At 35.9% G+C, this 23,103-nt stretch overlaps 1 protein-coding gene across 2 annotated transcripts in view; it reads right to left on the bottom strand.

Moving 5' to 3' along the window:
* syt2a (synaptotagmin IIa) overlaps positions 1-23,103 on the bottom strand; it is a 422,896-nt gene that overhangs the window by 152,330 nt on the left and 247,463 nt on the right. The gene's annotated exons all lie outside the window — the stretch shown is intronic.

Consider the following 23,103-nt stretch of genomic DNA (forward strand, 5'->3'; position numbering starts at 1 on the left):
TTCATACTGGGGAGGCTTGCAGCGTGAAATGGGCTGGAGCACAACGAGTGAATTTAAGTGTCAGCCTGCTTGATTTATCTGGATGTCAGCGTGTGAAAGCTTCTTGCTGGTGCATTGTGTTCCAGTTTAAGCGTGCAGTCTTCCTTTCTTCGTGCTGTCTTAACTGATTACTAATTCGCAGGACACTGCTGCTGGGGCTCTGCGACTGCAGCATACTGTACCTGCGGAGAGAGTTTCTTCAGCAGAGGACATACTTTTCTCCTCTAAGGTTTTTGAGCACCTAGCTCTGCACCTCATACAAGAGGCTTATCAGTTTTATGGCCTATAAAGAGAGGACACTGTAGCACTAGTTGTGCCTTACTGGTCGGTTAAGCTGTTTAATTTAAATGAGATAGGCATACCGTTGTCAGTGACATTTGATAGAAGGATTTGCTAGGAGGTTAACCTTTTGTTATTTTGCTTTATTGTGGCAGAGTCAGGCAGAAGCTAAATGATTTTGGTCAATCCTGCACTATTATTAGCCTTCTACAAGGCATTGATTTGAAGACTTAATGCCTTTGAATGTTTAGAAACTATCTGCTTGCACTCTAGAAAATGAGATCAACTACAATCTCTAATTTGACTTTGTCTTTCATACTTATCCTCATCTCACTGGACTGTCCACTTATTATTTGACTTCAGTATTGATTCGTAACATAACATAAGATTTGATAAATCCTCCTAGTTCAATTCAAGGTTCTGGGGAAAGAAAGGGCACAAGTCAGGAACCATACCTGGGCTGGCCCGATGTCAACACTCTTGAACTTATTTATCTTGTGTTTAATGTTGTTAATCTGAATTGTACTATGGCATGCTTTGTAAGCCACTTTGTGAGGGTGCTTCTTGTACAATAAACATGAAGTAAATAAAACATCATAAAGCAGTCAGCTCAGTTTATTTTTAAAATAAGGTGTCTTACTGATTTGGTAAAAGTCACAAATATTTTGCCCTCACCCTGTGTAAACACTCAGTGTGCACAGTTTAATTTCATACATTAGTCCTTTCCATTCATCCATTTACTAACCCGCTGAATCCGAATAGGGTCACAGGGGTTGCTGGAGCCAATCCCAGCCAACACAGGGCACAAGGCAGGAACCAATCCTGGGCAGGGTGCCAACCCACCACAGGACACACACAAACACATCCACACACCAAGCACACACTAGGGCCAATGTAGAATCGCCAATCCACCTAACCTGCATGTCTTTGGATTGTGGGAGGAAACCGACGCAGACACGGGGAGAACATGCAAACTCCACGCAGGGAGGACCCGGGAAGTGAACCCAGGTCTCCTAACTGCGAGGCAGCAGCGCTACCACTGCGCCACCGTGCCGCCCTACATTAGTCCTTTGCCAAACTCAATTAATTCAGTTCAGTCTATACCCTGGCAGCATGAACAAGGATCCTTCTCTGAGCAATTGACGTAACACACAATAATGGTGGACATCCACAGATATAAGGGGAACATGCCAGCTCAACTAAGACAGTGCCTACTCTAGGATTTGAACCAGCATTGCCAAGCTAACCTGTGTACCACTGTGAATATACAAACATCACCCTTTTCTGATTTTACATGAATTACATTGCTGATTCAATGTAACCTTAAACCTTTGAAATGGAAGCATGCAAGATTTACTTAAAAGCATGTGTGTAAGAAAATAAAAGTGTTGTACTTATTTGATTTTTTTGAAAATATTACTAGGAGGCACCCTTTTCATTTTTTGTTATCTTTTTATTAACATCTGACTGTTTTTTCTGTTATTCCCTTTCATATATATATATATATATATATATATATATATATATATATATATATATATATATATATATATATATATATATATATATATATATATATATACACATATAATATCTATATCTTTGCTGACATTTATTCCTAAACCACCTGCTTGAAGGCCATGACAACCGAAGTATTGGGAGAGGGATTGAGGTCGATGCCCTATGCATAATGCACGAGAGCTTTGCAGAGACAAGCCTGCTAAGAGTTACGATGTAAGCCAGTACTACATTTATGTAGAGTGTTTGCTTTCCAATTGTTTCCTTTGTATTGCTACCCAAAGAACAGCCTGATCACAATCAAAACTGGGTAGAGAAAGGTTTTATCTCCCTTTGACAACAAAACTGTATTGTCCAGCTATTGTTTTCTTTGTTGGATTTGAGGATTGTGCTCAAAATGAAGGTTGTATTGGTTGTGAATTTTAAACATTCACCCTCAAACAATGGTCCCTTTTAAAGTATTGGACATTTGCTTTTATTTACTAGATACCTAATATATTCATTGCTCCATTATTGAACCCAAACCTATCCTAGCAGTGTTGGGCAGAGGGCAAGAACCTACTCTGGGTGGATTATGGGTTCATTTCAAGGTACATCTACTTGCTTGTCACTCATATTTGTTCAGTTTAGAGTTATCAATTAACCCAGCACACGTGTAATTGAGATGTCACAGAAAACAACCCAAGGAAGAAAGCTCACAGAGCTTTGGATACAAATCTGACAGCCATTGCAACATTGCCTCCAGTATCTGCTCTATTGTATTAAGTTTATAATGTATCTTAGGCCAAATTAATGCCTAGCCCATATGAAGTGTGTAGTAATAATGTAACAATATATATAAACTGGTCCTGAGTTGCACTTTTGTCTGATTTTGACTACAGCCAGTATTTCCTGATGTGTGAGTTCTCTATTCTTCAGCCCAATGGTGAGCAAGAACAATATAGCTCCAGGGGCTGTTATAATGAAATTGGACTCCATTTTACTGAGAGAATAAGTAGGAAAAACCTTTCTTGATCTGTTTTAAGAATGTTTCATATTTCACACAAGGCTGAAAAGATTACTAAAGGCAAAGGTAAGTGATGCTCTGTTAAGTCCCAAAATGGACTCTACTGGCATATTTTAACTTACATACAAAAGGTCAGTGAAGACACAAGTTCAATCTGTGAGTAGTTCTTGAATCTTACATAATGTTTTATAAGGGCATAAAATAGCAGTTCTGATTCATAGTTAACAGATGTAAAGCTAGATATGTCTAAATGGTATTTCATGCAAACTATGGCAAGGAATATCGCATTAACATAATAATGGTTGTATTAAACAAAATGAATGACAGGATTACACTATTTTCGGAGTGTTGAGTGTAATTTCTGTCTTTTGAGTCTAAGTTCATATCAGACTTTGAGAAGTCTGCATCATTTTTTAATATTGCATAGATTTTATTTGAAGAAAATAACATTCCATACAATCAAAGCTTAATTTTAGAAAGAAATTAACATTACATACAATTGAGTCAAACTTAACCTACAAACCTGAAATCAACCCCTGGCCTGAGAAAGAGAGAGAGAACAGTAAGAGCAAATCTTTAAAAACAACAAAGAAGGGAGAATCTCCTTTCTCCCCGATATAAAAGCTTATTCTAAAATTGATTAATTAGATCTTGAAATATCATATTTTAAGAATGTTTTGAACAGATCCTCTAAGTGAGAATTTATTTTTTCAAGTTTCAAATAGTATAGAACATCAGTTACCCACTGACTTATAACAGGTGGGCTGGGATTCTTCCAGTTGAGCAAGATAAGTATAAGTGTTAGTAGTGAAGTAAAGGCAATTACTATCAAACTGTCCTTCTCCATTTTAACCCCATCCAGGAGTCCATCAAACAGGCTGTTTGACAGGTATTCAAAGATTTTTGTCCAGTATAATGTTAATTTGGTGCACGCCCAAGAAGTTTGAATATTTTAATCATGTCTCTATGGGTTTTTCATTTGCTGCTGTAGTTTTTTGTTATTTAATGACTTAAGTTTGTGTTCATGGGTTGGTTCTTGCTCTGTGCCCCAATGCAGCTAAGTTTGAATTAGAGAGAGAGTAGGAAATTCAGTCGGTCAAAGATTTGTTATGACAGCAGCAGAGAGAAGCAGAGATAAACAGTGGCAAGAGGATAGTCAAAGTTGTAACAAATAACTGAAACACAGAAGTTCATAATAACGTTTACCAAAATGGATCCCTGAAACAGAACGGAAAGTCTTAATAAAACAACATTAAAAACAGAGTTCTTTACCCAGAAATGTCCATAAGTTGCTTATGCTCACCCTCTCTTTCAGTGTTCTTAAAGTTACAATGCTTCTGGTTGCCTTGTACTTTGCATGGACATCTTTTATACAAGAATCAGAATCAGAAAACTTTATTAATCCCGAAGGAAATTACTTATGTTGCAACTTAACAACAGACAAGGGACATGTTAAACTAAGAGCAAGTATAAAGTAATCATGTAATATAAATAAAGTATAATAAATGTAAGTATCAAACTAAAGTACAGTGTGTTGCACCTTAAGTTAATTATTGTACATTTTGAGAACAAATAAGGTTATTCTCAGGTGAAGAGCAGACAATTTATTGCACAAGAACAGATAGTATGTTGCACATTTCAAGTACTTGAAAAAATGTACCTGGATATCCAATAAAGAAAAAGGGCAATAGCTTAAAATGTAGGTGAGTGACCTGGAAAAGTAGTTATAGAGTCTGATGGCTGTGAGGAGGAAGGATTTCCTGTGACGTTCAGTGAAGCACTTGATGCTAGCCAGTCTACTGCTGAAAATGCTCCTCTGTCCAACCACAACACTATGAAGGTGGGTGATTAGCATTTTTAATAACAGACCAAAGCCTAGACAACATTCTCTGATCTGCCACACTTTCCAAGCTGTCCAGTTTCTCTCCTACCACAGAGGCATCCAGCATTGAGTCATGCGAACATCACATGACCAGCAAAACAAATGCTGTTTCTCACTTCAAAGACAGTAAATGACAGAATGATGACATCTCTAAGATGGCAATAAAATTTCAAAGAATGAAAATAACAATCAATAACATTCAGGAAACAAAAGGAAAATAATCAGATTGATATCTAATACATTCCTGATGAATATTGTCTGAATGGTCTAAAGCAGTGGATCTCAATCTCGGTCCTGGGGGCCCACTGTGGCTGCAGGTTTTTGTTCCAACCCTAATCAGTGATAACACAACACTGAGTTCAGTTAATCAGCTGGAGATTTTTTTTTCTCTCATTCTACATTTGGAAAAGCACAGCAGCATGATGTTAACATTTATAAGACATTTGGAAATATTTTTGATTTGCTGTAGATTTAATGCTTAACTTTCTTTTGTTGATTTCATTATATTTTGCCCTTTCTCTGTGCAGGTTTCCCCCTTTGTTGTTTCTTATTAATGACAATTAAAAATGAGCAGAACAGACACCCAGGCCAACAACACTTAATTAATCAAAGGCTGCAACTACTTTAGCGTCAGACCCACTAATTAGTAAATAATGGATTAATTAAACAATTAGAACACCTGGAAAAGTAAAATGAAAATCAAGATGAAAATATTGTTAAAAAGACCCATATACAATAACTGCTTGGTACATTTTAATATATTTTTTAAACCAAACTTAGTTTTCTAATTTTGATATTGTTCCCAAAACACAGAATCTCTGAAATAACAGTCCACTTAAATAGCTCAGGAGTCCAATTAAAAACAAAAGCTGGTTGGAACAAAAACCTGCAGCCACAGTGGGCCTCCAGGACCAAGGTTAGGAAACACTGGTCTAAAGCCAAAGTACAACTGCTTTGGATTAAGAACATTTGAGAATAGATAAAAGTGTAGATAAAAAGTCAAAGATACCAAAGACAAAACCTTAAGAACTCCCCTCGCTCTAACTACACTTGTTTTTGCTTTATCTACAAAGTCTTCCTTAATTTTCCTTCAGGTTTTACATTATATCTGCTATGATCTCACAAAGGAAAAGAATGAGTGATAGGATGGCATACAAGATCTGAGAAACAACATATTAAAGGAACAAGTCATAAATAAAAACAGGAAAGAGTCTGAAAAGCTGGTGAAGCAAATTAGAATTAAATCACCAAGACCAGATAGCTAAGAAAAATCAAAGTCCAGATTTCTTGGTCCTTACACTAACTTGTATTGTTTGCTCATGTCACCACAAATAATTTTGCTTTTAATGGAAAGAATGCAAAACCTAAATAATGACTATGGGGTGTCTCCGTCTTTGATAGGTGCAGCAAAAAAACACAATGTCATGTGATCAGCCATAATTTTAGCAATGGAAAACAACATAGCTATAGAAAGGATTGGCACAAAATGGCAGCAACAAATAAAGAAATAAGACCATCAAATTGCAATATGATGAGATCACCATTATACTATAATAACAAAAATTAGCAACTACATAAAATCAAGCAAAGAAATCCAAAACAAGGTATAAAGCAAATGGTGAAGGTCATATAAGCTGGTTCTGACAAAAACACACAGATCATGACAACATCTCACAATCTTTCTGTATGTTGAAATTTTTTTCTTTTCATAATGTACAACCTGTGGCCTCTCTCTTTCACCCACCCTGTTTATTTCATGAATCACACAGTCACACATAGCATTCTTTAAACCTCATTTGGGTTTACTTTTGGGCAAACTAGAGTCATGTATGGGGTTAGGAGCAAGTCCAAAATTTTTCACAGTGCAGTTCATTACTGCATATGGCATAGGAAGAAGTCAATAAGCCTCAATCTAGACTGCATATTGTCTGTATTTAATGATGGGGTCCCTCTTGCCACTAGCACTGGTCAAAGCTCTACTGGTTTCCATGTCCTGTCACTGATGAGAATACTTGTAGGGTTAGTTGGCTTGCAGGGAAGGTATTATGTGGATTTTTGTCTATCAATATGTCTCCTGGTGAGACCATCTCCTGTGTGGTTTCACTCAAGAGCCAGGTCTGTCTTTAAGTTTTAAATGGCATAGACTAGCTGTGATTAAGCCTTTGGTAGGAGAATTTGGGAAGCTTGTTCGGATGAGATAAGTAGTTAGGTAAGTAGGTTTGAATTTTTTAAAGCATTTTATCGAATTTATTAAAAGCAAATAACATTTCATACAAACAAGTCAATTTTTACAAAGCTAATTTCACATCAAATCAAATGTATTTTTAAAAGGGTGTTATACTTTCTACCTTGAATACATAACTGCAATGTTCAGTGTAAGCGACTGATAATTTTTATTAATTATTTATTTTCTAGTGTGTTGAATAAACTGTGCACCTTAAAAAATCTCTCACCTCTGTGAAATTAACTTCTTTTGTAATTTTTCATCCCATAATATAAACCAAAGGTGGTGCATCTCTGCTTTAATGAAGCCCAGTCCTTTTCATCTTTACTACAGATGAATAAGTGAAGGAAATTGTCCATCTTGTGAGATATAGGAAAAAAGAAAACTTTGAGAAAAAGTGGAAGTACTGATGTCTTTGAGGAAAAATCTGGAAAAGAATCTCGGAATAGTAAAGTAACTGAATGTATCACATGACTGAATGGTCACAGTTGACTGTTGCATTTCTGGAGTACAGTTAGCTAGATGATGTGTAAGCCAGGAGCAACTAAGTATCCATATTAATGAACTTTCATACATTTGCATGACTTTTACAGAACGTAGCTAATGTGTAATGAAACAGTCCAGCAAAAGTCATGTAATTTCGCTGACGACACTGCTATCGTGGGGTGCATCAGGAGTGGGCAGGAGGAGGAGTATAGGAACCTAATCAAGGACTTTGTTAAATGGTGCGACTCAAACCACTTACACCTGAGCACCAGCAAAAACCAAGGAGCTGGTGGTGGATTTTAGGAGACCCAGGCCTCTCCTGGACCCCATGATCATCAGAGGCGACTGTGTGCAGAGGGTACATACCTATAAATACCTGGGAGTGCAGCTGGATGATAAATTGGACTGGACTGCCAATACTGATGCTCTGTGCAACAGAGAACAGAGCCGACTATACTTCCTAAGAAGACTGGCGTCCTTCAACATCTGCACTAAGATGCTGCAGATGTTCTATCAGATGGTTGTGGCGAGTGCCCTCTTCTATGCGGTGGTGTGCTGGGGATACAGCATAAAGAAGAAGGACGCCTCACGCCTGAACAAACTGGTGAGGAAGACAGGATCTATTGTAGGCATGGAGCTGGACTCTTTGACATCCGTGGCAAAGCAACAGGCGCTGAGCAAGCTCCTGTCAATCATGGAGAATCCACTCCATCCACTAAACAGTATCATCACCAGACAGAGGAGCAGCTTCAGTGACAGACGTTAACATTATACGAAGTTATTGTTGGTTTTTCCTGTATTTTATCACTCTTTAATTTAATATTGTTTTTATCAGTATGCTGCTGCTGGAGTAGGTGAATTTCCCCTTGGGATTAATAAAGTATCTATCTATCTATCTATCTATCTATCTATCTATCTATCTATCTATCTATCTATCTATCTATCTATCTATTACTGACTTTGTGACCCCTGAATAAGTTCCTTAACCTTACCTTCCCTACAATACAGTGGAAATAACATATATTAAGTCAGGATTAATTCAAATATAAATCAAACTCGTTTAAACAGGAAAAATGCAAACTTTTTTATGTTTTGTCTTCTTCCTTAATTTGCTGAAGTCCACTTTAACTATCTGAATTCTGAACATCTCACCTTGCACTTTTTATTTTGTTTTAATTTGATGTTTATCAACAGATGCAGCAGTAGCTGCCAGCAGTAGTAATATGCTGTTTGTAGACTAAAAACCACCTTTTTTCAAAAGATACATGGTGCCTGATTGTACTTCGAGTGTTCTCAATCTTGTGAAGCAACTATTTTTATTTGGTTTATCAAACAAAGTAATTCCCATGGAAGCAACATTCACATTTTGGGCTTAAAGTGACCCTATGAGTAAAGAAAATCAACCTATCCAGAACTGATTCCTTTACTTTACTTTTCAGGAGTGTCTCGATGGATACTTTTCCCTCTATGATCCTTACCAGCAAATTAGTAAATGGAGGAAAGGTTGGATTAGGATTTTGCAAAAAAAAAATATTGGATAGAAGTAGAATTAACTGACAAATGAAAGTTAAAAAAATTTAGAAGTAAGGATAAGAAAGGACTTCTAAGAAACATACATCTAAAATAATGCCTTGGATTTCTCCTCAGCCTTTGTATGTCATGTATAGTTAAAACAAATCATAATATAGCTCTTTTCTACCTACTTTGTTGGAGATTTTGAGCACCAAATGCCAACAGTAGGATAAGTGCACATAAAACAATGTAAGTGTCTTTCAGAGAACTGTATTATGGATGTTAATTGGCAGCGGTAGTAAACCATTTGCACAGATGTGTCAGATGTCTTTGTAAATAATTCATTGGTACATATGACACACTTTTGATCTTATTGCAAGAAAGCAGTAAATTATTTTACTTATACATAAAAGAAGAAAACAAAAAAACAAGGCAGTGGTTTGTACTACTGCTCCATAGCATCAGGAACCTGGGTTCAGTTTCTGGCCTGGTCACTGGCCTGGACATTTACATCCGATCCTTCTATTTTGTCCTGATGTACTTTTTAGCAATTGATACTTTTAAGTACATACAGAGAAAAAAGCCTATAATACTGACTGTATGACAATGTATGCAGAATAAAAAGCCAGGAAGAAATTAGAACGTAGAAAAAAATAGAGGTGGGTGGACACACTTAAGAATCTGAAAGAATAATTCCCTGCAAATTCCAATTTATATTTTAGCCATTTATGTGAATTAACATAATAAATTCCATATTCTCCTGTTTTGTTTTTCATGCAAATGATCTACAATATACCTTTTTAGAATTTTGTTAGTTTTAGGGCTGGATTAGGGTTGGTCAATACACATTATTACATGCAATAAATAATATAGTCTTTTCAAAAGGACCAATCATGTATTTTGGAAGATTGGAATAAAATCTCCTGCCAAATAATTTATAATACAGACATAACACTATCAGATGTCATTTTGTTAAAATCAATTTACTGCTCATTCATTGTGTATTTTTCAGTGACCTTACATACATTATATTCTACGATTGCCACAGGGTCTTCAAACTCTACAACCACAATCTTCTTTAGAGTTTTTCTAATCAGATGGAGATCATGTTTGTTGGGTTTTTAAAAATATATACCAGTTATCCCTCGAAGACACAAAGGAGTGCATGTTAGGTTATCTGACAAGTCTTATTTGTCCTTTAATGAGTAAGTATGCCTTGCAATGAATTTACTTGCCATTCATTTCATCTGCCCAAAGCTATTGGGTTACCATGAGTAATTTAAATATTTAATAGATTAAAAGGGTTCACAGAAAATGAAAAAATAATATAATATAATGCACAACAAACATTAACACTAAGGTTTACGTTGATTATTTAGGTTTCACCCCATCTTAGACCGGTAGCACAGCTAATATAATATAATATAATATAATATAATATAATATAATATAATATAATATAATATAATATAATATAATATAATATAATATAATTTCTCGGATGGGTTTTTTCTGTTTTCGCAGCTTAAGGATGGCTTCTTTCACCTGCATGGAGAGCTCCTTTGACCGCATGTTGTCTGTTCACAGCAAAGTCTTCCACATGCAAGCACCACACCTCAAATCAACTGCAGGCCTTTTATCTTCTTAATTGATAAGACATAACGACAGACTTGCCCACACCTGGCCATGAAATAGCCTTTGAGTCAATTGTCCAATTACTTTTGAGCCCCTGAAATGAAGGGATTGTGTTAAAAAAAATGCTTTAGTTGCCTCCCATTTTTATGCAATCGTTTTGTTCAACCCACTGAATTAAAGCTGAAAGTCTGCACTTCAGCTTCATCTGAGTTGTTTCATTTAAAGTTCATTGTGGTAATGTACAGAACCAAAATTAGAAAAAAGTTGTCTCCGTCCAAATATTTATGGACCTAACTGTATAATACGGGAAGGCAGTACACAGCTGCATCACAGAGCAAGTGCAATATATATAATTCCTTTGCCTAGTTGTTGGCTGTGTGGACTTTGTACATTCTGTTAATGCCACTGGTGGTTTTCTGTCTGGTCCTCTTATTTTCCTTTTGCAGTCCCAAACACGGGTGTCTTAGGGTAACTGGCAATATTAAATAAGCCCTGTGTGAGTGGAATTGTGTGCAAGTGCGTGAATGGGCCAAATACTTCATACAGTTGCCACGACAGGCAATGAACTCCTGCAAACCTAAAATGGATTAACTCTTAACTACTCACACTGGTGTATTTTGTACACCAACCTCAGTTATTTTTGTCCAACATCCTTTTACTTGAACCTACCGGCAGCATCCGTCATCTATCCTCAGCTTGATTCACTACAAGTACAGTGTCGCAATGGTTTCCCTACAGTGTGCCCCCAGCCGGTTTTATGAGTGGAAGCACAGTCGCAAGTTCCATGTGGTGCATGTGGTACACCGTGTAGCTACTTACGTATGTATGACAACAATGAGATGTTCTTCTTGCAATAACACTGTCTGCAAAGAACATTCAACATCTGAAGTGAAATGTGATACATGTGCCAATCCTGCAATGGATGGAAATGTTACCAGTGACGAATGAGCAGTGGAGAAATGGATCATGTTTATTTTCAGGTAGTCCTAGACTGTGTCATATTATTCAGTAATATGGTATTAAATTACATTAAAAATATGTACAATTTAAAATTATTGTAATATTTTATATTACAACCTCACAGCATGCACATAAACAACCATTTTAACACTGGTGTGTATAGTACACCGCATGAGTACTTATGGACCTTATGAGTAGTTAAGGGTTAAACAAGCATGACAGTGTTATGCTACTGTATATAATATAATATAATATAATATAATATAATATAATATAATATAATAAAACAATTAATTTCCTTAACTTATTTAATTTAGTTTACAGGCACAGAGATCTCCAAGGTAAGGGAACAAAACAAAAAACATGCAGACATGAAGCAAACCCACAAACATGGTGAAGTTTTGAACTAAGGGTCCTAAACTTGATACCCTTGTAATATAATTTTGTTCTTGTAATATTTAGAACTTTGAGGCTGGCTATATCCTCATGTCTTTCTCAATACCATTTAAGCTTCCTTCTAGAGGTGTTCAGTCAAAATGAAACATTAGTTCACAGATTATTCTACCTAGTAATACTCCATTGTGATATATTGTACAAATTAAGAGAAATCTCAACTGTGTACTTTGGTCAAAACAAAAAAAAAAATTCATTTTTTTTTCTTTTTTTTTCTCTCAGTAGAATTTCACCCTTTACTGCATGAAAATAGGGATTATACTGTGATTGTAAGAGATCTTTCAGATAGCTGTTTTCTTGCTATTGCTTTTTGACCTGGGGAAGAGAAGAAATAGAAATATGTCCTTTGTGACTATTATTCCTTGCGATTATATACAGAATTGAACATGTTTTATAGATCTCGTAATCCTTTCTCTTTCATGTGTTTTCAATGATGTGAAGCATTTCTATTTTAAACAACTATTTCTTTTTATACAGTAGGCAATAGGGCATAAAAGCTAAGGCTGTAGCTTCACAGGTCCAGCATCCATGGCTGAACTCCGGGAACTTGTTGTTTGTTTAGGGTTTCCTGTTGTCTGTGTTGGTATTCAGTTTTGCTTCAGGTACTCTAATTTCTCCATACACCACCAAAGATGTGCAGGTTATGTTAATTGTTGACTCTAAACTGACTCCAATGAGTGTGTGAATGGACTGGCATTCTGTCTAGAGTTGTTTCCGGCCATGCAATTGGATATTATCTGGTCCTCTATGACCCTGAATTTGTTGAAGTGGTTTGAGAATGACTAGCTGACTGACAGAATCTTCAGCACAAATTTCTATAGCTTGCAGAAATAAGGTGCAAGTCTCGTTTATCTCCACCACAGATATGTTAATTTATAGCATAAACATGCACTATTGCATAAAACACCTTTCTACAGTGAATACCATCTCAATTAACCTGATATCAGTAATATGATAACTGGATTAAATAGTGAATGAAATTCTTGTGGTTAACATCCAACATTCCACACCTCCACTTTACTGGACATATAGGCTACAGTAGGATTTCAAAAAAGCATGTAAATAGCCATCTTGGATGTAATGCTTTACTCCCTCTCACAGCATCATACATAAAACATGTAAAATCAGAAAAAAAGACTTATTGTAAAATACTATACATAGCCATTCTCCTGTAATGAACTAAGATCTAAGATCATCTATAAAAAGTTAAAAGTCATCCTTGTTGTTTTAAGAGCCATCAAGACCACATTGAACTCTATTTTGCATCCATTGTGGTCTGTCAGAACAGTTTTCATTTTATAGCATTAGACTGTAGTACCACTTTTATGAGTGGAAAATTAAAGCAGTTCACTGTATAATATAAAGTATATCCATATTATCAATTTTTAAAATGTTTTGATTTTCTTTTTCATATTCAAAGCAGCTTTGAATTCCAGACAAGACCAAGTCTAGCATAGGATACAAGTCTTTCATGGAGCACCATAACACACATCCACACTAATTCATACCAGGCCGAATTAGAATTTTACAAAAATAATCATTCATTTATTATTTCAATCATTTTTTCTGAGTAATGATAAGCCTCCTATGTGTTTACCCAGCTACACTCTGACAGAAATAACAGACTTTCCATGTCAGTGTAAACCTTACAGGTGCCTAAAATTAATCAATAACACAGTACAACAGCCTACTACTATATACTTTCAATAGAAATTTAAACTTGGAACAGCAAATAAATTCACAAAAAGTGAAAAATTAAAAAAATCTAAAAATGTACTATTTTCTAAACATAACCAGACAGACAGAGTCATTTAAATCTAAAGAATGTAGCTCAAAGCAGGGGGTCTTTTACTTTTACTTATTTACTTAATATTCCATTTAACTTCTTGTATTTTGATATAAGTAAAAAAACACTTATCTCTTTCCTTCTAGTAAAAAAAAACGAAATAAGATTGGATTTTTTTTTTAAATGTACTAGGGGCAGAGCCCCCTGCTTCGCTTCCCTTCCACTACGCACTAGCCACTTCACAGAGCTGTATAACAGAACTAACCTTTTTACATTACAGTGAGTAACTAACCATAGTAAAACATAATAAATTGAAAGAAAATTATGTTTTATGTTGCGTTAGAGGTATTCATTGCGTTATACGTTTTCATTTTTTTTGGCTTTGAAATTAACACGCAAATACTTTTTAAACTTGCACTTTTACTGTAAAACTTCAGTAAAAACTATTTTTTGAATTAACTTTTCATCAATATCGCTTTGAATTTTGATTGCGTGTTTGGACTTACATCATGACAACGCAATGCAATATTGCTTCTTTCTCTCTAATAAATAAGTTGACTTTTTCAAATGTTTGTCCCTGTGATTTGTTAATTGTCATAGCAAAAGCTACTGTAACAGGAAACTGTAACGTTTTAATACGAATGGCATATCAAGATCTCCTTTGGTGTCTAATGTTATGTGCAGAACATGTACTACATTACCTTTTTTGTCACCTGTTAAAATTTTACATGTCATTGCCGTGTAACTGATTGACAATTTACACGTTAATTCATTTGACTTCATCATTTCCCGATGATAGGATTGCCCGTGTACTCATTTCTTCTTTACATAACACTTCAGGATGAAATTCATCAATAAGATTTGGTCATAATAAGTCTTCTTTTATTGGGAACTTAAAGTGAGGAAAACGTCAAAATTTAGCTGAGAGTGCAGGAACTGTGTGTGACAAAAGCATTCACACAAATGAGAGGTGAGTGGACTGTGGGCGTGGTTGTAAATGGCTGAGAGGAGGACGGGAATTGAAAAAATCTTTTGTAAAAAGTCTTGTCTTAAGATTTCCTTTTATAATAGAGAGATTTATGAGGCACATTACCTGCATTGTGAGGGAGCATCAGTTACAGTACTATGACCATGTGGTGCGATTCCCCGAGGGTGATCGGGCTCACAGGATCCTCATTGTTGATGACCTAAGTCGCTGGACCAGGCCAAATGGACGTCCACATAACACCTGGCTATAGCAGATAGAGGGCCAATTCCAGATGATGGGACTGGATCCCAAGCTGTTTCGTCATGCGGTGGGTGCAGCAACGCACTGTACCAGTGCATGCTCCCCAACCTGACCTGACCTGATTTATTCCGATTCATCTCTAGAGGTTCATATGAAAGAAACCCTATTTAAAACTCTCAACCTTTAAGTATTTGCGACCCGAGTTTTCATAACAGTTTTAATCGCCCCAACATTTTTTTGAAATGTAGATATATATTTTATTATACCTACTTAACTTTTGTCGACATTTATCTAACTCTATATTTATTGTTCTAGTATCAGAATGTAGTTTAAGTTGATTTGTTTTGGTTTCAACAGATGGTTTTTTCATATTTTTGATTCTTGTTTTCTTTTTTTCACATCTTCGAGCCCCCCTTTTTGTTACTTCGCGCCCCCCTATGGGCGCCCGCCCCACAGATTGGGAACCACTGCAGTAGTGTATACTGTATATGATGCAAAAGGAGTCACAGTATTCTTTCACCTTTTCTCTTTACAGTCTAGATTGTGACCCTGCTGTCAAAATGAATTCCTGTAGGGATAGACAAAGCAGTTGTGAAAGATACCATACATACTGTACGTCCCAAGCCTTTTAGCTAATTATGCAGTCTTAAGGCAGAAAGTGCAGGTGACCATCCCTTTCCACTTTAAGTCAAGCCATCTTCTAATCAAGCCAATTTAACTAAGTTGGTCTAAACAATTCTGTTCACTTTTGTGCAGTTCCTTCAGCACAAAGCCAATGCACTTCACATTTTTATGGCTGTAGTCACATTCTGTTCTTCTTACTGTTGTCTCTGTTATATAGAAAAAACTTTCTTATTAAATTCAGAGACCCTGTTCAAAACAGAGTGAGCCAAACAGGAACCATAACAGTTTACAGCTTTAGAGAGCAGAATCACAATGTCATTAAATTCCCTCTCTGGGTACAGTTTGTATATTTTTATTTGCAAGATTTCTCTCCTAAATACCAAAGATGTGCAGCTTATAGCAGGTTAATTAGCTAATCCAGGGTAAGCAAAATGGATGGATTCATGGACTGACAGGTGATGCTTCTGCTTGTTCATAGTTCCACTGATTTTTACACATGCTCTATGCTGAACAAGTTAGCATATGCAAAAATCTTTATGCAAAAAGCTATAACTAGCTGTCCTCTCCTATGTTGCTGTTTGCTGCTGTTCTGCATTTAAAATGTCAGTTTTGAGTTTCCTACAACGTTTAAAACAAGTGTCCATATGTAGTCAGTCATGTCTTCCATTATCAAACTCAATAAATACAATTCAGGGTTGTTCCTGTCTTGCACTTAGACTAAATATGTAATATTCTCATTTAATGCAATATAGAGCCTAGCTGTCAGAATAAAAATTGCAGCAGCTAGAAAATGGCACGTTTCTTCAGAAACTGACACCATTACGGGACACTCTTCTGTCTGAACATCTCTGTGATCTCCTTTGTCCAGATTACAGAAGAAGCCAATGAATGAGGGACTAAGCAGAGCAAGTCAGGACAGATTTGAACATGTGGCCTTGTGGTTCTCAATAGTTGTTGGTAATACACAGAATTGCCCTTTTGTACTCAGATTTATAAGAAAATCTATTAATTGAAAGAAGTGTAGATAGTTATGAAAACAGTGTCCTTGATGCTGAAAACAGCAAACCTGTCAAAATAACTTTAAATCGTTACTGTCTAAGCCAGTGTCTTATTAGCACACACATCACATAGGTCTTTCATCCTGCACAATAACAAGCTTTTTCCTGCCATAGATTTACAGTACATCTATGTTAGCTCTGTGAACAAATCTTCCTACAATCTAAAATAGTAGAAGCTTTATTTCCAGCACTAAATTATATTTTTTCCCCTTCTTGGTTTATTAAAATGTAATATTTAGAGAAAGTTTAAAATAGCATTGCCAAAAAATCCCATATAGTCTGGAAAAAAGAAAAGATACATCACCTATTTCATTCTCGAACATTTTATATGCTTTGGATTTATTTTCTGGATATTGCAGCTGAGATTAAGGCAAAAGTAACAGAAAAGAAAACAGAGGCTTTAATGAAGTTCATAATGTGTCCCGCCTTGTTTTGATTCATTTTAACTGACAAAACAAAGTGTAATTATTAATGTAGCTGTCTCCTACAACCTTTCCTATATAGTGGTTATGATTTAAGATAAGCCAAAAAAGGAGGTGAGTGCAAATTAATCACAACACCCTAACAAAAAAAGCCAAACCTCAACTCAGAATTCATAATGAATAGCCAAAATGAGTCACAACCAAGCTGATCTTTTACTTTTTTGGATGTTTCTAAAGATGCTCTAGCTGATGTTATTGTAGGTCATTTGATTAGATAATCCAACCAAACCAATGTGTGAACATGAGTTTGTCCGTGCCACCATCTTTTATAGCGGTGACAAAAAAACTTGATGCATTGCTGGGCCGAGTAGATAGCAACTGTTTTGAAAAAATATTGCAGCTGTCATTGTTGTCAAAAAATGACCATGTCCAAAAAAGTAACTCAGATAATGCTGGTATCTGCCAAGAAGAACTCTAAACAGACTCGTGCCGCAATGTCATGAAGTTAAAGCTAAAATAAACAATAGTCAAAATAACAATAATAATGATACCAAATATGAATTTGGCAAAATAAAAATCAGGATATTCTCAAATAATTAACAGCAGGAATAAAAAAACATTTGTAACCATGAAATAAAGTAAACCAAGAATCCCTGAGAGAATAAAACTGAATAATAAAAAAAACAAGTGGCCAAAATTTACACTGGGTGTTACAGACTCAAATCAAATGTATGTTTTTATTATATTATAGTAATAATAATAATAATAGCAGCTCACTACTCAAAACACAGAGCGCCTGGTCTTGAACCCAGGACCTTTAGGTTATAAGGCAGCAGTTCTTAACTCTGCACCATTTAAGAATACACATTAACTCCCTGTCGATTGACATTTGAGCTTGGGTTTTTAACTCATTCATAGCAACATGTAAATGAAATGTTTTTTTTTTTTTGGTAATATTCTTGAATAAAAGCATAAGTGTTTATTTGATATTTGGACTAAGGTCTTCACACATTATATACTTCACGTCATTATTAGTATAGCATGGAAAAAGTTTCTGTTTTAGGTATGTGTTCAGTATTTCCTTTCATCTTACACTTACCCAGATCTTTGTAGACACGGAACACTCTTGAAATGCATGTATTTCAAATAATGATATACTGCATTATTTACCCTATACAACTCCAGGAGCCTCACACATAGATAAGGAGCGTTGTCTTGAACTGGGAGAACATTTTGCCTGAGTTGAGGGCAAAAAGTAGGGGGCGGGACAGCAGGGTGCCTGTTACCTTTGCTGATCGACACTTTTACAAAACAAACAATGCTGATGGAGAGGTGCGAAGGAATTTAAGGTGGGCCCGGATTTTGAGTTTTTTTGTAGGCTTCATGGATTCTAGTGTTCACCACAAAATGTTGCTTTGAACTAAATTTTCCTTATAGGGTATATATGTGGTGAATATAGGGACTATTTCATTACAGTAGCAGATGCACATATGAGGGAAGGATATCTGATTCTATTCTATTATGTCCTAAACCATTCCTTCTCAGCTTAGCCCTTCTAAGGCAAAGGTCAATCTTTGTTTCTGTTACACAGTCTATACCATAAATGAGTCTTTGCCTTCTGCTGTCTTCCTTAATAGGATTTTAAATCTGGCTCTTTTCCAACAACTTCTCCTGTGTTTGACTCCATTGGACACAGATTCTTCCTTCATCAACTATATCTGACAGGGGTGTTCTTACCTGTACTAGCCTCATGTTCCTGTTGAATAATGTGCTGCCTCTTTTTCATTTGGCTATGATGGTGCATTGTGTGGTTAGGGGGTGCCGCCTTTTATGCACAACTTTGTAATGTCTTTGAGAAGCTTTTCAATGCATATGTAATACTTCTTTCTTTTTGAGATAAGAGTATGAAATATTCCAAGTTACTTCCATTGGGACCCTTCTTTTACAGCTGAGCTAGTGATCCCATTAAATAGAACTGATTATATGACTTACGGGAGCAATCTAGGTTCCAGGCAAATTAACTTCTTGGTCTTCTGAGAACTTTTCACTATGAAGTGTGCATCATGTTTTGAAGAATGCTCTCCAGTACATAGTATGGCTTACTCTTCTAGTTATTCCTTCTAGTGATAGCATTACACTTTCCATTTATCAAGCTGTTATTTACAGGCCATCCACTATAACCATTAAGCTTAATGAAATTTTCTGTTCTCTGTTGTCCAACACCAAGCTGATTAGGATCAATCTACCTTACTTCTTGTAAAGCTCTACACAGGCCGTTGTCAATTAACAATTTTATTTCTATCATTAATTAGTGTTTTTCCTCCGAGGATGACATGACATGGAGTTGTGAATTGACAAAAACACATGATGAGTTATTCTTCCAAGACCCTGATGCCATTCAACAGGGGAAATTCTATGTCATCCTTTTCTGATCGCAAAGATACATCTCAAATAGGCTTGGGTAAGGTTAGCATTTGCATAGCGGCAAGAGTATTTATATTCTTATCTGCTTCTTAGTCATAGTTTTTCCTTGCTTTATATTATCAATGGCAAGGAATTACTCAGGATCCCATCACTCATTGCAACAAGTCTATACATGGAGAAACTGACTGTGAACCAACAGCCTCCTAGTCTAAACAGGCTGCTTATCCGTATGCACTAACTCCATATGCTGCAAATGGGAAGGTGACATTACACAATCCTGGCTCTCTCTCTCTCCCAGCCTCACTGCATCCTCCCTACACATGTCCACCATTTTGACATGTAAGGGAATAAGAAGTAGCATTCAATGATCTCAGTATTAAAGCAACTACATTAGTGCATCTCTTTATTTTGGTTGACTTGAACTGAGTGAAGAAAAATCCACAAGTTCATCATGTTATGCATATACAGTACATATACAACTCTAAGCTGTTCTCTCCTCCAAAATGTTTTAATGATGGCCTGTCTCTAACTTGAGTCATGATTGCTTAATCCTTTCCTTTAGCAATATATAGTTACTGTTACCTCTGTTTGTCTGTATATGGCATTGAGGAAAGATGTATAGGAGGAAAGATGTTGTATTTATTTATTGTATCTCATTAAGTTCCAACAAAGACTTAGTTCCAAAGATTCCTCAGTTTGCCTTATCCTAATGAACTACAACAACACTGTAGTGCAACCCTTCACTTCCACTTAAACAGTGGAAAATATTACATTGAAATGTGAGTAGAATTCTATAGATCATATTCCACAAGTGAATTGTGATTAAACTGTCAACCCTACTATGCACTATTATCTGATTATTCCAGGAATTAGTGTTTTTCTCACTACCGAAAACTAAAATGAAAAAAATAATAATTCTGTTAATGAAAACTACAGTAAAATTTTTAAAAAATATCTGAAATCTAGAACTAAATGAAAATGAGAAAATCACATTTTGTGCACAGTTGCCAGTATATTCATTAAAACCAGGTGGTCAAACTTTTAGCTTAGAAAATAACATTGCTTCATGTAAATGTGCAAATACCCCTTGCTTCAGCCGTCAGACTCTTGCTTTCAACTAGCTCTTTCTGGAGATTTAATTCATTTTTTTGGGCTATCAGTCAGTTTTCCCTTGTAGAACTGAGAGTGAACACTGATGCCTGCTCACTTGCCAGTGTCTTATTGTGTGGATTTCATTGGCCATAACTGACTGTCAGTCACAAAGCTGTTAGATGTCAGCGAGTAGCAGCTTTTACCAAACGTCAAGAAGAAGGTGCTAAAAATTTGCCACCAGTTCCTTTGCTGGGTTTGTGAAGCTCGAGTGGCCACCCCGGCATCAAATTCAGTCAATATTTAGACAGCTGATTAAAGTAGGAAATTCAGTACCCAGCATCAATGATTTGCACATCCAATATAAAAAAAATGGCGCTGTAAGTTTTTGTTCCTCACAAAATTAAAGTGTTTCTTTGTTGACCTACATTCAATATGATTTTGATTAATTTGATCATATTACATAGCTATCAAATCAGCCTGAACTATTAGAATAAACAAGATACCTGATCACAGCACAGTACCTATGGATGTTTATTCATACTACTTGTATAAAAAATAACTGCCTTATTTTACAATATTGCTTGCCTGTTAGTAAATCACTGACAAATTAACTACACGTGTAGCACACAACCAATGCTATCAACTGAGATAATATTACATGTATACATTATTTTTTAACTAGGTTATTAAGTACTAACAATTTAACTTGTACAAAGCACTGGTGCACTGCTTGTGTTCCTGCCACACAGTGCCATGACCACAAGCTTGGTTGCTAGCCTGGTCAGTGTCTGTATGGAATGTGCATATTCTCCCTATGTATACAGTACATAGAATACGTTTGTGTAACTGCAGGAGATTACCCATTTTACAGCTGGATAGTAGAATTGTGTCATTAAGCATTCTCAATTGCTAAAATTACACACACCCAGTTTAGGCACACAAGGAACTTTTGCATGTAGCTTATGGAGTGAGTGATCTGAGATGCTGCTATAGCAAATGTTCAGTATTTTATATAAATATAAACATTTATTTCTATAGCATATTTTCATAATATAGCTCAAGGTGCCTTACTGTCATGCCATGAGACAGCTGAGCTCATTCAGATAGTCGGATTGTATGTTTCATGTATTAAGTTGACTGGTACGGAATATAAATGATATACAATTTTACAGGTATAAGGAAAACTGTGTTTTTAGACATATAAAACCATGTTGGTGAGCAAAACAAAACTAATAAAATGTAACAAAAGATAAAGGTTAAGTGCTGAAAAGCTAAAACTAAATAAAGCCTAAAAAGTAGAATGAAAAACTAAATAAAAATTAAAACTAAAGAATATCTTAAACATTGAAAAAAACTACACTAAAAACCGTGTAGGTTAAAATTAAAAAATATATCAAATTAGAAGTTCATCTACTATATCTCAATATATTTAAAATCCAACATCTGTCTGTCTGTATGCCTGTCCGCTTTTCACAAGAGAACTGCTTAATGGATTTAGATCTGTTTTATTTCTATAATTTGCTTGAACATTCTGGTTGATTTTGTGTAGATTGGTTGTGGCACCAATTTATCCACAAGAATCCAAGGGACAGGCTGTGGGCCGAGGGGAGGGGAGGCGGGACCTCAGGAATAGGGAGCCAGGCGGACCCTCCTCATTCACGCGCCAGCCACCATCTACCTCTCACCATGTGTTGGAGCGTACCTTGCCTCTGTTTAGCTAGCGATACCTGTTTGTTCAGCAGACATTATCATCTAGAGATGGTTAAAGAATAATGTTTGACGTTTTTGAGAGCGAGATCACAGCTACATGTGTTTTAGAGGGTACCTTGTCATAGGCAGAGATATCACGGCCATCTGCTCTTCTCCCCACGTGGGGGACACTCTCTCATCAGAGATGAACACGATCAGATACAGTGGGAATGTTTGAAGTTGGAGCTTACCTACCTTCTGCTTGGCCAGAGATACCTTCCCAACCTTTAACATATGTATATATACAAACATGAAAATATATATACTAATATAAGCTATTACCTAATTCAAATGTGTGTGTAAGCAGGAAAGTATGATGGCAACTTCCTAAATAAAAGCAACTGTCAGCAACAAATATTTTCTGCCTGGTGTTCAGAAATGTGCTAACTTAAAATTGTAAAAGAGTGAGACAAGTGGACAAGTTTTTTTCTTTTTGTAAAAGGTGACAGAGGGAGAATAAACTATATAAAGGGCTTGCTGAAGGGGAAGTGCATTCTTCTGACTTGCGAGCAGGAGATCCATGTTACTCACTTGTTGTTAATAAACTAATACTAACTGATTGCACTCCTGTCTTCCTCAGCATCTTTCTTCCACAATAACAAAACCAAAAATAGTATATCAAGAGGCCCTCAGATACAAAAGCTATCAATATAAATTCTTCTCAATACAAATTATTCCATTTTTTAACATTTTTTTATTGGTTTTAAATGTTTCTTCATGTTTCAC

The sequence above is a fragment of the Polypterus senegalus genome, chromosome 3 (genome assembly GCF_016835505.1).
Source record: "Polypterus senegalus isolate Bchr_013 chromosome 3, ASM1683550v1, whole genome shotgun sequence".
NCBI classification, from domain to species: Eukaryota; Metazoa; Chordata; class Cladistia; order Polypteriformes; family Polypteridae; genus Polypterus; species Polypterus senegalus.